Source organism: Rousettus aegyptiacus, unplaced genomic scaffold, assembly GCF_014176215.1.
Source record: "Rousettus aegyptiacus isolate mRouAeg1 unplaced genomic scaffold, mRouAeg1.p scaffold_m13_p_4, whole genome shotgun sequence".
Lineage (NCBI taxonomy): Eukaryota > Metazoa > Chordata > Mammalia > Chiroptera > Pteropodidae > Rousettus > Rousettus aegyptiacus.
In genome coordinates, this window is record NW_023416307.1 from 120,888,039 (window position 1) to 120,906,725 (window position 18,687).

Sequence of the window (18,687 nt, forward strand, 5' to 3'; positions counted from 1 at the left end):
AGGTCTGTGGCCTGTCTTGTCCACCATTGTGTCCCTGGAGCCTAGGACAATGCCTGGCAAGTAGAAAAGCTCAATAAATATTTATGTGAAATAATGCTGGATGTCATAAGCACATGGGACCCGGTGGCCAGTGATGGGTGAAGAATCGATGGATCAAGAAAGATATTAAGATTTCATGCTTGTGGGTGAGAGTGTGGGGGAAGAGACAAGAGAAGACAGGGTGACCTTGGGGAGCACAGTGTGTTTTGGGACCCCAGGATAGATGACCAAAGTAGGGAGCAAGGTAGGGAACAGGAAGTCAATTAACAAATGCAAGCCCTGGGGACAGAGAAAGGAGGCAAAGAGTAGGTCTGGCCTAGAGAGAGGAATTCTTTCTGTGAGTCCTTGGAGAACCTAGAGGGAAGGGCAGTCATGTCCCCAATACCAGGAGTATGTGTGAGAGGAAGACGTGGTCAGGACTTGGCAAGGGGAAGGGAGGGAGTCTTCAAGCATGGGGTTGGGATTGGTTGGGAGAGAGGCTTCTCTGGGACAATCTCTCAAACCTAGAGAACCTGAAGGAGGAGGGTGTGTTGGGGTTCTACAGACAAAATCTCGGGTGTTTTTCCCAGCTGTGTTTCCCTTTTCAGTCATCCATCCAACCATCTGTCCATCCACACACAGTCACTTGTGTCTCTGTGACCAACCCCTGGCAGCGGACAGGGAGTGCCCCCCAACCTGCCCCATGCACACACTCAGCCTAGTACCAAGAGCCTGTTAACTTCAAGCCAGACGATGTGTTCCCCCTATAACTGGCAGGAGAGGCTGCCCTGGGGAGGAGAGCGGAGAGGGGACAGGAGCCCACACCCTGCGACCACACTGAAGGGGCCTGTGACCTGCAGAGAGAGAAGAGGTAGACAGAGAAAGAGAAACAAAAAGGATAAAACAACAGAAGCAGACCTGCAAGGTGGAAAGAGAAAAACCAAGAGGGAAATCCATGTCGAAAAGGATTGGGAGACTCAGACCAAGACAGGCTGACTATCCCCAAGCCAAGACAGGGTAGAGGTCAACACTCTGGAGGAGAAGGAGAAAGTGAGAAGAGGAGGGGGAGAAGGGAGCAGGCCAGGCAGAAGAGGGCGGTTTAGAGAGGGAGTGGGGAGAAGACAGACAGAGGAATAAAAAGGGAAATGGAGAGGGGAGAATTGGAAGGGGTACGTGGGAAGAAAGGGGGAAGAAGGGGAAGAAAAGGAGAGGAGAGGGATTGAGGGAAAGTGGGGAGCCTGCTGGCGCGGACGCTGTGAGAAGGCACCTGGGAAGGAGGCAGGCAGCCAGACTGAAGGAAGCGGGGCGCAGGGGCGGGGGACCTGGGTAGGGGCCCGGCGGCTCCGGCAGGCCCCTCCCCGGGTGGGCGGGCTCCTGCGCAGCCGCCCCGCCCGCACCCGCCGCCCGCGCTCCCCGCCCCTCCTGCCCAAGCTCCCCCGCCCCTCGCTTCCCCGCGTCCCTCCGCCCGCCCTCGAAAGACCCAGCGAGTGGCGAGGTTGCGGACGAGCTGCGCGAAGCCGAGGAGCGGAGGAGCCGGGAGCGCAGCGCGGCGCGAGCCGGGAGCGGCCCCGCGCCGGGAGCGCACCGGAGTGGCCGAGCTGCCCGCGCAGCGTTCGCCGAGGGCAGCGCAGCCCGGGCCGCAGGTAGGAACGGACAGCGGGCGTCGGGGCGCGGGGCGCAGAGCCCGGGACGGCCCGGGCAGGACGGACGCCACGCCGAGCTGACGCCTCCGGCCGGGCGCGATGGGGGGCGGACACCCCGAGATTCTAACCTCCGCGCCTCGCCTGGCAGCGGGTCACATGAAGGAACCAGGGCGCCGCTCCTACCGTCGACGCGCGCCCTAGCCATTCCCGTGGGTCGCGCGGGGCCAGGGGTGCTCGCGCGAGGGTCGCGCGAATGAGATGCCCTTCCCTTGTCTTGGAGCCCCTTAGAATCCCCAGCTGGCGCTGGACTCTGCTGGAGTCGTCGAAGCACCGGGTACATCACCCAGGGGATAGTGGGGGGACCAGGAGTGAATGTTTGGGGGCCGTGCGCCACTTTCCCGTCCCGGGGCCAGTTGCACGGAGGTATACCATGTCCCTATTTCTTCTTCAAGAAGTAAGGAGGGGCGGGCGACTTGGGGATGGGACACGTCCTTCCTTTCTCGGACTAGCTCCAGCTCTCAAGAAATGTTGGCTAAAAAAACACCACAGTTCGGACTGAACGCACACGAGCTCGCGCCGCTCTCCCCACCTCTTTTTCAGAGGGATGTGGGGTGAGGAGGCTCCTCCAGAGGTTATGAGAGGACTGTGTCCCCTTGCTGCCGCGGACTGTCTCACCTTCTTGCCTATGTCCTGGCATTTATTCCCTGGGTATGGGGGAAAGAGGCTACGCAGCCTGCCTGCCTTGGTTACCTGGAGCAATGACCATCGTGTCTCCATGTGTGGTCCCTTTGTACCCCCATGGGTGGCACCCACAGATGCCCTGTTCTAGTTTGGCTTGGTCTTTGGACAAGGAACTCAGACCAGGCAGCCCCCACTGAAGTTCTGAGCTAATCTCCCAGAACAGACTTGAATCCCAAGGAGAAAATTGGATTTTATAAAGCCAAATGATAACACCCGGTTTCTTCCTGATGTGGGGAAGCTCAGCCTCATTCCCATTAAGAACTAGCAGGGGGTGGAGGGTGCTGAATAAAATGGCTCCTGAGCTTTGGTGACACTTCCAAAAGTCACATGTTCCGCCTTTCAGTCTATGCAAGTGGACTTTGGGGTCGACCTTCATTTTTCTGTGACACACAAGGTGGGTGCTTGGTGAGAGAGGGGATGTTGGGTGCTATGTATTGCCTAGCATCTCTCTTTGAGAACTTTGAGAAAAATGTATTCATAAGGGAATCTGGAAAGGCTATACCAGCTCTCAAATTCCAGAACAAAGGAGGTCAGTGGGAACTACAGGCTTCTTGCACCCTCTTTCTCTTTGGAGCAAGGAGTGGGAGGGACCTTTTCCCAAAGCAGCCAGGGCAAAATGGCTGAGCCTCCCCTGAGCCTCAGAAATAAATTGTGAGGCAGGCAGCAAACAAAGAAAGCACTCTCTCTCCAGCCAAGCACTGGCTCAGTGGCCAGTCCTTGAAGGACAAACAGTGTGTTCAGTGGGACATACAGTTGGGCTTGTCAGGCAGAGCATCTGGAGAGTGGGGCGATCCCTGAGAAGCACACAGGAGAGAGGCAGCCGCTTGGGAGAGAAAATGGGTACCATCTCTCCTGATGTGCGACCCTTTTGCCAGGGCTGGAGGCTTGGTGAGAAGTGGGTTCCCCAGGAACGCGGATGGGACTGGGAATGGTGTCTAGAGGCCAAGGAGTAGGTAACTTAGAGAGTAACGACAAGGAAAAAGCAAGTTCATCAAAGCTGAAAGAAGCACAGCAGTTCTGTCGCTCCCCTGGTTTCCCGTGCCTGGCAAGCAGGAGCTCCAAACACTGCGAAGTTGTTGACGCATGGCCCAGCACACAGCAGGCACTCAATAAGTGTCTTAGAATAAAGACTGCCTGGATGAAAGGTGATGGCAGCACTAGCACGGACCTACGTACAATATGTACTTGTGTCATTGAGCCAGTAAGTTTATAAAAGGTGACCTCTGAGACCGCAGCCAGGAATGAGTCCTGGATGAGTTAGTTGGCTTTGAGCTGGGTTGCTGCCATGTTCTGGCCAGGTGACCTTGGGTCAGTTCTCATTCCCATTGGAAGGAAGGAATGAAGTACTAAAAGGTTCCAATGTGCCCAGTTTATAATTCCTACAGTAACTTTGTGCAGTGGGTACAATTCTAATCTCCCATTGCAGAGGTGAAGAAACTGCAACTTATGGAGAAGAGGTGACTTGCCCAAGGTCACACAGCTAGGCGGAGGTGGGGCAAGGATTTGAACCCTGCTCTTCTGATTTCCCCGCAAACACTTGCTTAGTCTCTAGGCCTTGGTTTTCACCTCCATAAAGTGAGGTAGTAAGGTGATAGTTGGACTTGATGGACAGTGAGGCCCCTGAGCCTGCTGCCAGGCTGCTTCTCTACCTTCTCAGCATATGCCAAGAGCAACATTATCTAAAGTGCAAATGCCAGGCAGCTTCTCGCCATTGCAAAGACATAGTTGCTAGTCTTGGCTGTGAGCTCATCAGCTGAGGTAGGACGTCCCAAGCCACTTGGAATTCGGACACTTCTTCCCCCTTACCACCCCCTTGCTTACGTAAGCATCACAGGTAGAGTGTCAGCCTCTATTGATTAAGCCTTACCCACCACCTCCTGTATCCTAAAGTATATCCCTTTGTCCTTGGGAGCAGGTGGGATGCCTGAGCCCCTCACTGTCACGTGGCCCAAGGTGTGCCCAGCTTCAGGCCTGTCTTTGCCCACATCAGAACTGCCCCTCAGTTCAACTGTGCAAGCCTGAGCTTCTCTGTGCCTGGGGAATGGTGGGCAGAACACAGCCCCTGGTACAGTGTAAACAACCTTGAATTGACTCCAATTGCAAAGAGCAGCAGGGCCCCCTCTCAGTGATATCATCAGATGTTTGTCCACTGCCCCATGGCATTTCTCAGCTCCAGCTCCTTAAACGAGTCCAGCGCGGTCATTTTTGTCACCTTCGCCTGACGCTCTGAAGGTCCCTGGGAGGTAGAGGGAACGAGAGTGGTACTTGAGAGGGGAAAAGGCTAGGAAGCCAGATGTGGACCCCAAAACTGGTCTTTCCAGGAAATGAGCCTCAGCTTTGTGAACCAGCATGTTCCCTCGGAGCTCAGCTGAAGCCCTCAGTAAAAAGGGGAAGGGGATTAAGAGTGAGTGGGAAGCAGCTAACAGTGGAGATAAGGGTTGCCTGGCATAGATGGTAGGTGTGAATGCAAGCTGTGATGTTTCAGCACAGGCTCGGATTCAGTCATAAACAGAAAAAAAAATATTGTTCCAATGATCATATCATCTATAACAATAATAACTAACAGTAATTGCAAGTTGATGATCTTCCAGGGAATGTGCTGTGTGCTCTACTTATATTATTGCATTTAATTTTAACAAAACCCCGTGAGGAGTAGTAGAATTGTCCCTGAACAGATGAGGAAACAGACGAGAGAGGTTAAGGCACTTGCTGCAGGATTGCTGAGCTGGTAAATGGCCCTGGAGCCCCCATATCAACAACATGTTGATATCCCTGCCATGAAATAGCCCCTGGCATTGTCACTTAGCAAGGACCAGACTCCTGTTTAAGGATCTACATAGTTAGAAAGCACTTCTCATTTGTTTTTCATCAGTTGAGCTTTGCCACAGCTCTGAGAGGCCAGTAGTTTGACAGCTTCTGTTTGGTAACTGGGGAAGCCGAGGCCCAGAGAGATGAATTTGTGTCCAATGTCCCTCAGCTGCTAAGTTGCAAAACTGGAATTCACCCTTAGGTGCCCAGCCTGTTACAACATAGTTGTGACTTAGACTTTAAAATCACTTAAAGTCAGTGTTGACATTGGGTACCCAGCCACCTTTCCCTCTTTCTTAGGTGTGCCCCAATTTGTCACCACCTTCTCGCTGCTCTGGAAGCCACTGAGAGTATTCGACGTAGCCATCACCTCCGTTTATCATGATCTGACAAGACACAAAAGTGGCATCCAATTTGATGCGAGCTGCCTGCAGCGAATGGCCTTCTATTTTTACATTTCTCGCAAATTGGAAATTACAAGGAGGCCAGGTCTTGCAGAGTGATTGGCTGCGGCACTCTGAAAGCAAAGGGTGTGCGGCTAGGTGGAACGGGCCACGTTAGGCGACCAGGGGCCCTCTTGGCTTGGCTCTTGGCGAGAGGGGCCCCCAGCTTCCACGGCCGGATGGGATTCTGGCACACAGGCCAGGCTGCAGGATGCTGCCTCAGTCAGTGACCTGCAGCCTTGCCCACCTGTCAGCTGCATAGTGTCTGCAAGATCAGTGTTACATGCCAGCTCTTGAGATCACTGAGCCCTGGCCAGAGGGACACTGAAGGTCAAAGATGCCCTGAAAGGCATTCACGGCAGGTTGCTCTCGTGGCTTTATTGCTTGGTAAGGAGGTTCTGTGCAGGGTGAGGGCAGCAGCCACAAGGAGGTGAGCAATGACATTTAGTATTAGTATTATTATTTGCTGGAATTAGTACTAATAACAGTACTCCCAGGCATCAGAACAGCACTTTACAGTTTGCAAAAGAAAAATGCTCTTGTAGCTGTTCTTTTTTTTGATCTTGAATAAAGTATTCCAGGTGAAGAAAACATAATCCTTGAGACCCTGGAGAAAAATCTCTCAAACAAAAGAGACTTTTTTCTCTTAATTTTCTCATAAAGCCCAAATCAGAGTGACCTTGATTCAAATGGGGCTTCTTTGCACACACAGAGTACACATATACCTAACACTTATGTAGAATTTCACAAAGTGCTTTCTCCTTTGAAGTGTGCAATAGCGCTGGGAGCTCCAGGTGAAAATAATATTTTTATTACCATTATTTCCATCTTTTGGATAGGGGAAGCCCTGAGCACTCTCGTCCCTGACCTCTAGTTTCCCAGCTGAATTTACCAGTCCTAATTTACCAGGTAGCTTCTTGAGAAGGAGCCCAGATGAGCCCGGGACTGTAGGAGGCAGAACACAGAGCACGCAGGGGTGAATATTGCAGGATCGCGTGGGGAGGTACAGCCATGATGTTTGGGAGAAAAGGGCTGTGACATCTTGTTCTAGCCTTACCTGAGTTCTGGCCCAAGGCTAATGTGTCCTTCATTTGGGGTTCGAAGTGTGCTCACTTAGCCTGGGAGCTCCCAGGGGTGGCGGGACATGGGAAAGGAAGGGACAATTGTTCTCAGACACTCATGCAAGGCACACAGTATGCTTATCTAGATGGATTTGGGTAAAAGTGAACACCAGGGGCCCTGTGAGATTGTCTAGAAGCATCTAAGGGCTTTGGTAACCAGCACAAAGGTGGGAAAGTGTTCGGACATGAGCCTCGGGACGTTTGGTACCCACTGAGCCGGCTGTGTGGTCCTAAGCCATGCCCAGTTCTGCCGGCCTCAAGCCTGCTGGGGCAGGGTCCTTCCTCTCTCTGGGCTTTGCATGCTCAGTCCATAAAGTCACGGGGGTTTGACTGGAGGTCAAGAAGAGAGAGGATATGAAATGGAAACCACTTGCCCTGGCCATTACCCTACTTTCCCTCAGGCCTTGAACTGCTGTTCCTGCTGAAGAATGTGGAATATCAAGAGTTCTGGGAGCTTACTTCTGGAGTGCTAGGGGAGGTAAGGACACCTAAGGACTTGATATGTCCCCTGGTTGCATGGCCAGCCTGGCCCTGACCACCACATATGGAGAGTCTTCGGGGTGCCAGTCCTGGGCTGCCCCAGGCCAGTGAGAACAATGCTGGAGGATTGGTGCCACTGTCCCCATTGGCAGGAGGACCCCGAGGCTGAGGGAGGTGAAGCCGCTTGATCTGAGTTACGTAGATTTTGAACAAAGGCCACTGGCTCCCCATGTGCTGTCTGTGCTCCAACCTGCAGTCCAGCCTTGCTGCCACCTGAGCCCCTCTGCTTCCATGTGAGATGTTTCCAGAGCTCGAGGTCAAGGATTCACCTATGATTAAAAAACAAAAGTGGTTTTGGAGATGGGAAAAAGGTAGTCTTACTGGAGAGAATTCTGTGAATACGGAATGTAAATGCATACATGTATTACACGTGCACGTTTAGTTGGTTCGGTGTGGTGATCCCAAATACTCAATATGTATAAGCCCCAGTCCTGAGCTCGGACGGTGACGCAGGCACTGAGCTGAGCACTTTACGAGCAGTGTTCCAGTGTCCGAGGAAACTGCAGCCCAGGGAGTTCATGTGGTTGTCCAAGATTACCTTGCTGGCATGCGGCAGAGCTGGAACTCCGACTTGGGTCTGCGGGACCCAAAGTACAGGGCCTGGAGACCTGAGAAAGAAGCGGGAGAGCAGCCTCCAGTCCTGCTGGACTTGAGCCTTCCGGGGCCTTGGGCAGGGTCCCTCCCCTCTCTGAGCTTTGCATACTCAGTCGGTAAAGTTAAGGGGGCTGGACTGGATGGCTGCTCCCCATGCCCAGGCAGGGGGGAAGGGAGGCTGCATGCCACACTTCCTCCTCTATTTCCCCCGTAATAGCCTCCCCAAAACTAATGACTGGGGAAGATAAGAGCCCTTTCTCAAATGGCAGTGAATGCTACTAATGACAGAGCAGATGCAGCACTGTTAATTATGCCACGGGTATTAAATGAGAACGCCAAGCCCAGAGGAGTTAAATAGCCCTGCTGGGCTACAATGGTATTGCCATCAGCCTGGGCCAAGGAAGAAGCGCCCCCTTCCCAACCTTGGAGCCAGACAAGAGTCACAAAGCCTTGTTCGCATCTGTCCCGTCCCCAGCACAGAGTCTGCAGCGGTTCCTTGGATCTGGGGACACCAGTGGCTACTCTGGAGATTTTCTTAGAAGCCTCTGGGGAGATCTAGACAAGTTACCTTCAGGGACAGATGTGGGTAAAGAACTGGACCTAATAAAACTTTGAGCACCTACTGTGTACCAGGCCCTACCATGGATCATGGAGATAAACGAGGTGTTGTTCCTGCTTTGAAGAGCTGCTCAAAGTCAAAGCCATACATTTCTTAAGAGCAGGAATGCTGTGTCTTCTGGAATCTCTGGCGCCCATGTAGTGAGGAACCTCTAGTAGGTACTTACCTCTTGCTTTTGATTGTGTGGCTCCTTAAGTGAGAGCTGGAGGCCACACAGGTAGGGGCCAGAATTGATCAGCCGTGTGCTGAGTGGGGCAGAGGGACAGGACAGGGGACTGTCCCTTTTCTCTAGGCACCACCAGAATGGCCTTTCTGCATGGCTGGACTTCCTTTCTGAAATTGCTGAGTGACCACGGACAACCCCTTTGCCCTCTCTGATCCTCAGTTTGCACATCTGCAAACTGGGCAGAGTGAGGGTTCTGATGGCTGCAGGCAAAAAAACTATGTCTCCTAACCAACCCCAGCCCTGAATCTGGCATGTCACAGAGATTGCATGAGTGTTTGAAAAGTGATAATTTGGAGGCATTTCAGCAGAAGGAGAGTGCACGTTCACCAAAGGTAGCTTCTGGTTCTTCTTGTGGATTTTAAAATGTCATGCAAACCTCTAGCTCCTCCCCAGTAGCTCTGGTTTCCTGCTTTCTACTTTCTGGACCTCCAAAGCTTTTTCTCAGATTTTTCTACCCAGGGAGAGCCACAAAACCCACCATTTCAGACACCTCTGTGTTATAGATGGATAAACCAAGGCCTGCAGAAGAGTCCCAGGCCCGTAGGTGCTAGGACCTGGAGCTTCTAACCCCAAGCCAGCCCAGCTCTGCTCCGCCTGCTGTTGAGAAATTATTAAGTAGAGTTGGTGGAAGGGCTCTGGTTGCCGTGGCAACAGAGCCTGTGTCCTCAGGAGATAATGGCGTTGTACAAGGCAGAGTGATGTGTGTTGAATGCTGATTCGGGAGCTGCTGGAGCGAACAAGCGAGAGAGCAGAGGGGACTGTATCTAGGGTTTGAGCTTCCCCAAAAAGGAGGCTCTGGGCTGGTGGGGCTGGGGCAGGTGCGAGCAAATGTGCTTTGTTCTGTTCTTCCCATGACCTCAGCAGAAAGAGAGACTCACCTTCACTTCATGGAGGCACGTAGTGAGGTGAAAAGAGGTAAAGTGACTCTTCCCCTCATGTTCACAACTGGGCCAGAGGTGGGGTGGGATTTAAACTCCAAACTGTTGTGGAGAGGGCCTGGAAATGGGCACTGTGAAGGGAGGGTGGTCGGTGGGATACGGATGCAGAAGGGAGCCAGCTTTGAGCCCTGCGCTCAGAGCCCCTGGACCTCTCCACAGGCTGTTGAGTGGTGTGTTTATGGAGATCTAATGGGCCAGGAGCGACAATTCCAGCACAGGAGGAGTAGGGGAACAGTATGGTCAGTTAGCTCCAAACATCAGCTTTGGTGCCAAAATCAAGGCCCGCCCTCTCGCTTCCTAGCCGTGTGACCCTGGGCTGATTACTTCACCTCTCTGAGCCTTAGTGTCCCCATCTGCAAAATGGAGATAATAACAGACTTACCTCATGAGATTGTTGTAAGACCAAGTAAGGTAGTTGAGCATCAAGCCCCCTCCTGGGCATAGCTCAGTCAAAAATCACTATTATTGTTAACCAGGGAGAGGGGTCAGATTGCTCCCAACCATGTATTGCTTCTAATTTATGGGATCGGAAGAATGGAATGACTAAAGCAAGTACAAGAACAATAACAGGCTCTTCATTCCAGGCTGGTGAATATCAGTTGAACAAATGAACAGTCGCCATCAACAAAAATATGCACAAATATTTTCCATTTGGAAAGCATGATTGATTTTCCTGCAAATGTACTGTCCCTAAAAACCTATGTTCAGCCCACACTAGGGGAAGTTGTGTTTTCTTCATGCCAGCTATCCAAATGACCTCAAGCCTACAAACCCTTTTGAAAAATAAATGTTCTCACTCATACTCCTCATTTCTGTCTCTTGCACAGCTGGTGCAATGTATTTACTTCCTAATCAGTGATTGGAGAGCATGGGGTTAACACCCTGAGAAACCCCAAAGTCCATCATTTGCATGCTGGCAGAGATGTGATGGGAGCTGGCAGACAACCCCATTCCATTTTGAAAGCAGAAAGAGGGTGCTGGACTCAGGCATTTAGCTGTTTCAAAAACAATGGTGAGAGCTGGGGTTCTGATTCCTTAAAGGCAAGCAACCATTTTGTTCGTTTCCCGCAAACCTGTCTAAGCCAGTCAACTCCCAGAGATAGCAACCTGCTTCTGGATTCTCAGAGAGGGAGGGTCGCTTCTTCACTGCTGATCCTGGGGCTGGATGACAGGGCCTGAAGCAATGAACCCAAGACCTTAGTTTCTGACACCTCCATTCTGTGCAGGCAAGAGAGGCATCAGGGACAAATGAAGACAGTTGACATTTAACCAGGATTTGAATGAACATGCTAATTACAGGATAGGTACACATGTCCACTTTGGGAATCATGTTTAATGAACAATTTGCTCTGAGAATTTTATTTGGTCAACATCTCCTAGTGGCTCCCACCGTTCCCTTGTATTGATTGCTCATAGGTTAAGATAACTATAGCATTCTGCCAAGGGCTTTTCCCCGAACAGCTATTAAAAGAGAAGAAAAAGGAAAAAAAGAATAATACTTGATCTAATCAGGTGACATAATATCTGCCAGGTGCTGTATTCATCACTTTACATATTCTCCCATTTAATCTTCACAGTAGCTCTAAAAGTAGATATTATCACCTTTGTCTTAGACAGAGAGGTTAGGTGACTTACCTTCGGTAACACAGCACCTGATCTGAGACTCAGAACCAGGTTTTCTTGCCCTCGAGCTGGGCAGTGTAAAGGGCTTTACACTGCCTTATTCTGCTTGCCCCTATCATGGCTCCTGACAAATAAATCTCCGAATACCCCTTGAGTTTGTTTATTGTTCATGGAACTTAAGAAAATTTGTTCACAAAAATTCCATTTCCCCAAATTGGTAGATTATTCTCACTATGTGGGATATTTACTTTACAAATAAGGGGAGATTCACACTATAAAGATTCCTTTTGAAAGCTAAGTAAATGAATCAAGAATAGATGCCTTGACTAAAGTGAGCATTCATTCGGGTCTTTTAAAAAGAAAATCAGCCTACTCTTGTGGGAAATATTTGAAACCCTGGAATCTGACTCTTAATCGATTCTGAAAATACATGCCCTTCTCATTCTTGCAAACTATCTTGAAGCAGTTCTCTCAACATTTTCTTAATCTAATTGAGCTTGTATTAAGAGAACAATAGAATTTGTTTCCCAAATATAAAATTATAATACCGAATGTGCTTTTATAAATGTCACCATCCCCAAGAATTTTGCATATCCCCTAGGGAAGGGGCAACACTAACCTGGTCCTTCTTCTACCACTTAGGGAACGAGCTCTCTGGAGTGACTAGATTGTACCATGTGTATTAGGATCTCAAATTCAAAGGCCATCGAGGGCCATGCAGGTCACATAAATGAGTACAGAGGTTCAGGGACAAGATGCTAGTCATGGTGGGACTTGCAGTAAACTGGAAAATGCATACTCATACCCTCTCCCCAAAGCATGCAAATTTAAATGGTAAAATTCTAAGCTGATGCCATTCAGCCAAGCACATATGTGAGACCCATTTGGCCTTTGAGCCACTCGTTTGAGATCTGTGGTGGTTCTTCTTATGACTTTGTGTGATCTTGGTCAAGATAGTATATCATTGGGGCTTAGCATATTCACCTCTAGAATGGGGCTGATAAAGCCTGCAGAGTTGTCAAGAGGAGGAAATGGAGTCCCAAGTATGACCACTTGATAGAAGACCATGGAGGTGCCCAGGGCCACCATCACTGAAGGGCCATTCTTTGGCACAGAGCCAGCTCCATTTGGGCTGTGCGTCTGCATGTGATTTAGTACAGACTGTCATTTAGTTCAGCCAGTCCCTGCAGTATTATTTTTTTTCTTTTTCTCAAATCTGAGAGCTTAAAAGGCCTTTATCCTAATGTTTCTCTGAGCCTTTCAATTACATCTTGAACAGGAGAGAACATTTAACTCCCCTGTTTTCTTACAAGTATGTCTTAAAAGGCAGAGAGCAATGCCAAAGAATGCCAGGTGGCCATCACGTCACTTTTATTTCCTGATCTGACTGAATCCTTTCCAGTCATTTGAGTCAGGGATCTTTTCAGAGGTGTCCCATGGAGCAGAAATCCTTGAGAATTCCCCATACTAGCCAAAGGAAGGCAGGAAGAAAGAAGCAACCTGGAACAGGACTGTGAGTGTGCAGAGGCTGAGAACCTTGACCTACTCCACTGTGGGTTCCTGCTGTGCCCAGTTCATGGAACATTCTCAAAAGGTGTCTCGAGCTCTCTGAGCTCTCCGTGGAAGGCCCAAACTGATAGGCTGACCCACAGCAAATCCCTTTAGAATCAACTGAAGGAAGTCAGTGGGGAGGCCTTGCGACCTGGGTTCCAAGCTCGGCTCCTCAATCACTAGCAACCTTGCCCTCCTCCAACCACAGGTTTCTTATTGTTAAACTATAGGCTCACGCCTTTCCTCCTTGGGGTTATGCAAAGTTTCCGTGAGATCACAGAGTCTCTGTGTTCCTCCTGGGCTTCCTTTCCCTGTTACTCTGCTACTCCTCTCTTCCTGTCTTCTCTCTTCTCCCTCCATTTTCCTTCACTCTTCTTTTCTCTTTCTTCTTCCTGCCATCCTCTCTCCCACCCTTCCAGTGCTCCTCTCTCCCCATCCCTTCCCACTCCTAAGCATCCATGTATGGGCTGTGCTTTAAACCCCTCCCTCCAGCTACACCCACTGGAGTGCAGAATCTGCCCTGGTACCAGCCAAGGAGGTGATCTCTGGAGCTTTCCTTATAGGAGGCAATCAAGACCCCACTCTCAGAGTGCGTGCCTCTCTTCCCAATCCTGTGACCTTGTGGTAGTGCCCAGAACTAGCTGTGGTGGGAGCATTCACACCACAGAAATCACCAGATGCCCCAACTCTGGCCTTTTTTCTCTTCTCTTCTCTTCTCTTCTCTTCTCTTCTCTTCTCTTCTCTTCTCTTCTCTTCTCTTCTCTTCTCTTCTCTTCTCTTCTCTTCTCTTCTCTTCTCTTCTCTCTCTTTCCTGAGAGCTCCTCCTTAAACACTGGCACATCCCTGCTTTGGAGACCAGTGAGTGGCACTTTCTCCGAAACAGACATTTCTTGAAGACTGGTAATAACAACATCACCTGTCACAGAGGGTAGAATTGAAAAGACCACGTGTTCGTGTAGCACTGTTTGAGATGCTGAAGGAGAAGTAGAAGCAGTTTAAGGCCCAGGTCCTATTAGTACAGAGGTGACAAAGTAGCTAGGGAGATAGGATAGAAAAATTAGTTATTAATCAGGAAAGAAGCCAAGCTGTGTAGTGACTGGGTCTTCTCCATTGCCCCCACCACAGTCCCAGTTCAGGTACTGTCTTCCTGTCCCCCTCCTACACCCCCACGCAGCTGCCAGGCTCTTGCAAAATCATCATCCCATGAGATCTCCCCACCTAAAAGGTTCCAATGTCCCCAGCCTCCCCCAGCGCCCATAGTGGGGAGGGGTGGTTAGAAAAATGGGCTTTGGAATCAAGCTGCAGTCTCCTGGACCTGGGATCCTGGGCAAATTGCTTTTCTTCTTGAGCCTCAGTTTCTACATCTGTGCAGCAGGGTGTCGTGGCAGTTAAATACGATCAGACATGAATTCACTAAACGTAATTATCACTTAATAATCGTTCTGTGTCATCATTGTTCTATTATAGGATGCAATGCACCCCCTTTTCCTGCATCCAAAGCCCTTTACTGCTACTGGCCATCTCACAGCCACTCTCCCTAAGTCACCCCAGATTCTAGCCAACCAAGCCGGGCACCTTGTTGTCTCAAAGTACATTATGCATTTCCATCCTATTCTTTGTGCCTGGAAAGAACCAGAAGCAGGTCGGCTTGTGATTAAGAACAAGGATTATAGTCCTGCTTCACTAGCTGTGATTACAAAAAGAATGTCCCTACTTCTATCCCCTTTCCTCCAGCCCAAATGCCATCCTCTCCCTGTTGCTTGCCTGAACCCAGGGCCCCTTGGTAGGGTGCCATCACTCCTTCTCTGGTCTATGGAAGAACTTACCATGTGGATATTGGTTCCGTGGCCCATCTCCCAGATGTCCTGAGAGCTCAATGGCAGCAGAACTCAGATTCCAACTGCATCTTATCCCCCTGCACCCAGCATGGGACCTGGCTCCCTGGAGGTTCATGGTTGATGGGGGTTGGATTGGATTGAAAACTGCTGTGACAAAACGAGGTGCTCAGTTGGGCGTTGCAGGCAATTAAGGGCCAGAACAGATGTTTGCGAACCACTGTGTGAGCAAGACAAGTCAGATGAGATGAGAAGGAGCATGGAAGTCAAAAGACACACTACAAGTCAGAGTCTGACTACTCTCTTTGCACGCGGACGGAAACCAACATACGGAGATGGGAAATGACTGGCTCAAGATCACACAGCTAGTACAGTGTGGATCAAGTATTAAACCAGAGTCTGTGGACTCCAAAATCTCAAGCTAACTGTGCCTCTTCTTCTCCTATAAGCGCCTAGAAAGGCCTTCTCCTTGCAGATGGGGCCCTCATGGCTGTACCTCCTGGCTGCTGCAACCATAGGCAATGTTTGCAGTTGGAACAGAGCTGGGGACTCCCTGAGGGCTTGCCACCCCTCGGGCCTGGCTACCTCCTGGGAGACTCTAATTAGGGCCCACAGCCCCAGCAGCCTGGTGAGAACTGCCCAGCCTGGATCCCATGTGACCTCTCATTGGTTCCCGGAACACCTGCAGGGTTTGCCCGGTACAACCATGGGCCTTTCCTTGAGCCAGCGCTCAGAGGGTCTAGTGCCAGCAGCCTCTCTTGCGCTTCTCAAAAAGAGCAGCAGGCCTTATCCTCGTGGGGATTTGTCCTAGAGGTAATTGCCTGCTGGAAATGAGCTACTCTTACCCCAAAGGTGAAGCTTGGGATTTCCAGAGGCGCTCCACTAGAGATCTTAGAGCAGAATGGTTAAGAGTGTGGGCACCGGAGCCCAGCTGCCTGGGTTCATGTCTTCGCCCTCCTAGTTCCTAGCTGAAAGACCTTTGACAAGTCATTTTAACCTTTATGTGCCTCAGTTTACCATAAGTAAAATGGGGGGGTCAATAATAGAAGGTTAATATACATAAAGCATTTATAACAGGCCTTGGCATGTTAGTAAGTGCCTGGCTCACTTTCTTCACTCATTCTGAGCTCTCCTTTTTCTTTCCTTCTTTTTTTAATGAAAAGTTTGGGATTATTTTGTGTTTTTCTGTATGCAACCACAGAAAAAAGAGAATTATGACTCCTGGAGTTCATTTTACTTCCGGATGACTGTAGTAAGCTCCAGGATTTATAAAGTTGATTTTTTTTCTCACTCTGGTGGTTGAGGTGGGGTGTCCTTTAGCTTTCTCCTATGTTCTGTTTTCGGAGGCATCTCAAAAAACTGATTTCCAGGCTCTCAGAGGCTACAAGCAGAGGGGAAGAGCAGGAGCCTCCATTTCTTCATGTGTCATGGGGCTGTGAGGCCAGGAGAACTCATGTCTATGCAGTCACATCTCTCCCCCTTTGTAACCCAGCAGTCAGGCTCAGATAGGTCATAAGGCCACATCTAAAGGCTTTAGAGAATTTCACATGAGCCAGTGTCTGGGAGGTACCTGCTGGGTAGTCAGATACCACCAGCCTGATTCAGAGGACCTGTGTTAAATCCTGTGTGACCTTGGGTAACTCATTTGACCTCTCTGAGCTCAGTACTATCCTGTGCAAAATGGAACTAATAATAACTTTAGCTTCAATATATTTAGCACTTGCTGGGCTCGGCACAGTGCTACAAAATTCAAATCCAGCCCTCGAACAATGAGGTGATTACTATTGGCCTCATTTCCTGATGAAGAAACAAATACCTGAAAAAAATAAGTAACTTACTTGAAAGTCACACTGGAATATTGTGAAGAATCGGCATTCAATAAATGCTCCTGAGAAATGCACTTGGGTCTGTAAATTACGTCTCAGGTATGTTGAGGCAGCTGAGGGCTTTACACCAAGATGTGGAGCTGCTTTCCTTCATCTCTTGAGTAAGTGGGTACAATGGGCCAAGAGTTGCGGTGGTGGGGGATTTGTAAGGATACCATTTGCATGCTGTGTGATCTTGGGCCAGCCACCAGCCTTTTCCAGGCCTTTTTCTTCATCTATAGACTGCTGGTGTAGACCAAGTGTAATGATGTGGCATAGAGCAAGTCTGTACCAGGAAGGAGGCTGCAGAGCTCCTGGCCCCAAGCCCCACTGGCTGAGAGTCCAGGAATGAGGGCCTGCCATCTAGATCTGCAGCTGTCTGTTTTACCTATAGCTTGCACCCTGGCAAAGATTGACTCCTCAGTCCCTGACTGGGCTTAGGCCTCTAAGGCTAAATTCCTGAGGTCTTTAAGACCCTGTCCAGCTGCCCCTTCTCCATCAGGCAATGCATGACAAGGGCTTCCCACAGCACCTGTCATCCACCTGCACAGTTCCAGCTTCCCTCTAACCTTCTGCATCTGATCATCAGCCATTAATTGGTCCTCGCATTTATACAACGTTTTTCAATTACAAAGCACTTCTGCGGCCATTCATCTCTTTGAATGGCACTCTAAGCTGCTATTTATTGAGCACTTCCTGTGTGCCAGGCCCTCTGCTTTCACTGGCCTCTTTCCGTGCATTATCTCACTTCAGAGTTTCACAACAATCGTGTAAAGTAGAGGGATCTGTATTTACAGATGATAAAATAGACTCCAGCAAGCTAAAACTCTGGCCCCCGGCCACACAGGGATTTGAATCAAGCTCTGTGAAGTAATCAGGGTCATCCATACTCTGCAGCTCTGTAGCTGCCGTGCGCCCCGGCATCACTGGGACCTTGTTCAAATGCAGCTTCTGATTCCATGGTCTGGAGGAGGGCCTAAAATTCTGCATTTCTAGCAGGCTCCCGTGTGATGCCAATTCTGCCCCTGAGAGAACCACACTTTGAGTAGCAAGGCCTTGAATCACTAAGCCATTTGAGGCTCCTTTATAATAGCCCCAGGCTGGCAAGCCTCAGTTTACTTATCTGTCAGATGGGTGACATGGCCTTCAGCGTACAGAAATGGAATGAGGACTGGATGTTATAGCACCTGTAAAATGCCTGGCACACAATTGGTATTCAGTAAATGCTGGCTGATAGGAGCTGGCATGGGTCTGGCACAACAGATGCTCAGTAAAACCTCGTTCAATTGATTGAGCCTAACGTTTTTCCCTTAAGTACAGAATAAACTGCATTATGTTTCCTCTTGGAATGAAGCCAAACCCAATATTAATTTTTTTCCTGAACCACAGTTTCAGAAAGCAATAAAAGCGAGTAGAGTGATTGCAGTCTGAAGCAAACCTCTGTAATTTATGTAATTACAGACCAGGAGCAAAACAAAGCAAGGAGTGAGCGCAGCGTCATAGGAGGGAACGGGGGCTCTACTCTCAGGCCCACTGCCCCCCTCCTGCCTCCTCATGTCTTCATGGCACCCCAGTCACTTCAAGGGAGTTCTGGGCCCAGTCCTGGCTCTGGACAATGACAGCCCTGAGACTCTGGCCTTGGCCTTTTGGCCTCTGCCGAAGTCTCCACCCCACACAGTGCCTGTCCCTCTGATGTAATGGGACAGAGGGGGATTGTCCAAGTGGCTGCCACATACTCCCCTCCCCCCAGCCTGCCATCTGGCCCAGGGCTGGGCCACTCACAGACAATGTGCCAGCAAGGCCTACAGGCCCCACCTCCAAAACAGTTCCCCAGTGCCGCTCTTCACCACCTCTGCCCTAGGCTGCCACCTCTCAAGTCACCATTATCTCTCTGTCTCTTAATGAACCACCTTGTTTCCACCCTTGCCCCTTGGCAGCCTCTTCTGTGCAGCCAGAGTGAGACTCACAAGTATTAGTCAGATTACTCCCACAGCTTAAACCCTCCAGTTTTTCCTATCCTTTTTAGAATAAAGTCCAAACTCCTTGCGATGGTCTCTGAGATCTTGTGTGATCTGGCCCCTGCCTGACTCTGGCTAGCTCTGTTTCCTGTTGCATTGGACTG

At 50.0% G+C, this 18,687-nt stretch overlaps 1 protein-coding gene across 2 annotated transcripts in view; it reads left to right on the forward strand.

Annotated features, from left to right (window-relative positions):
- The first annotated feature begins 1,563 nt into the window (after positions 1-1,563).
- SLC6A1 (solute carrier family 6 member 1) overlaps positions 1,564-18,687 on the forward strand; it is a 41,107-nt gene continuing 23,983 nt past the window's right edge. Inside the window, exon 1 of one of the 2 annotated variants that reach the window (XM_016121390.2) lies at positions 1,564-1,661. The gene's annotated coding sequence lies outside the window, so the exon portion shown is untranslated. Of the gene's footprint in view, positions 1,662-6,967; positions 7,253-18,687 lie in introns of those variants that run through there. The other variant, XM_016121391.2, reaches the window with a different exon arrangement.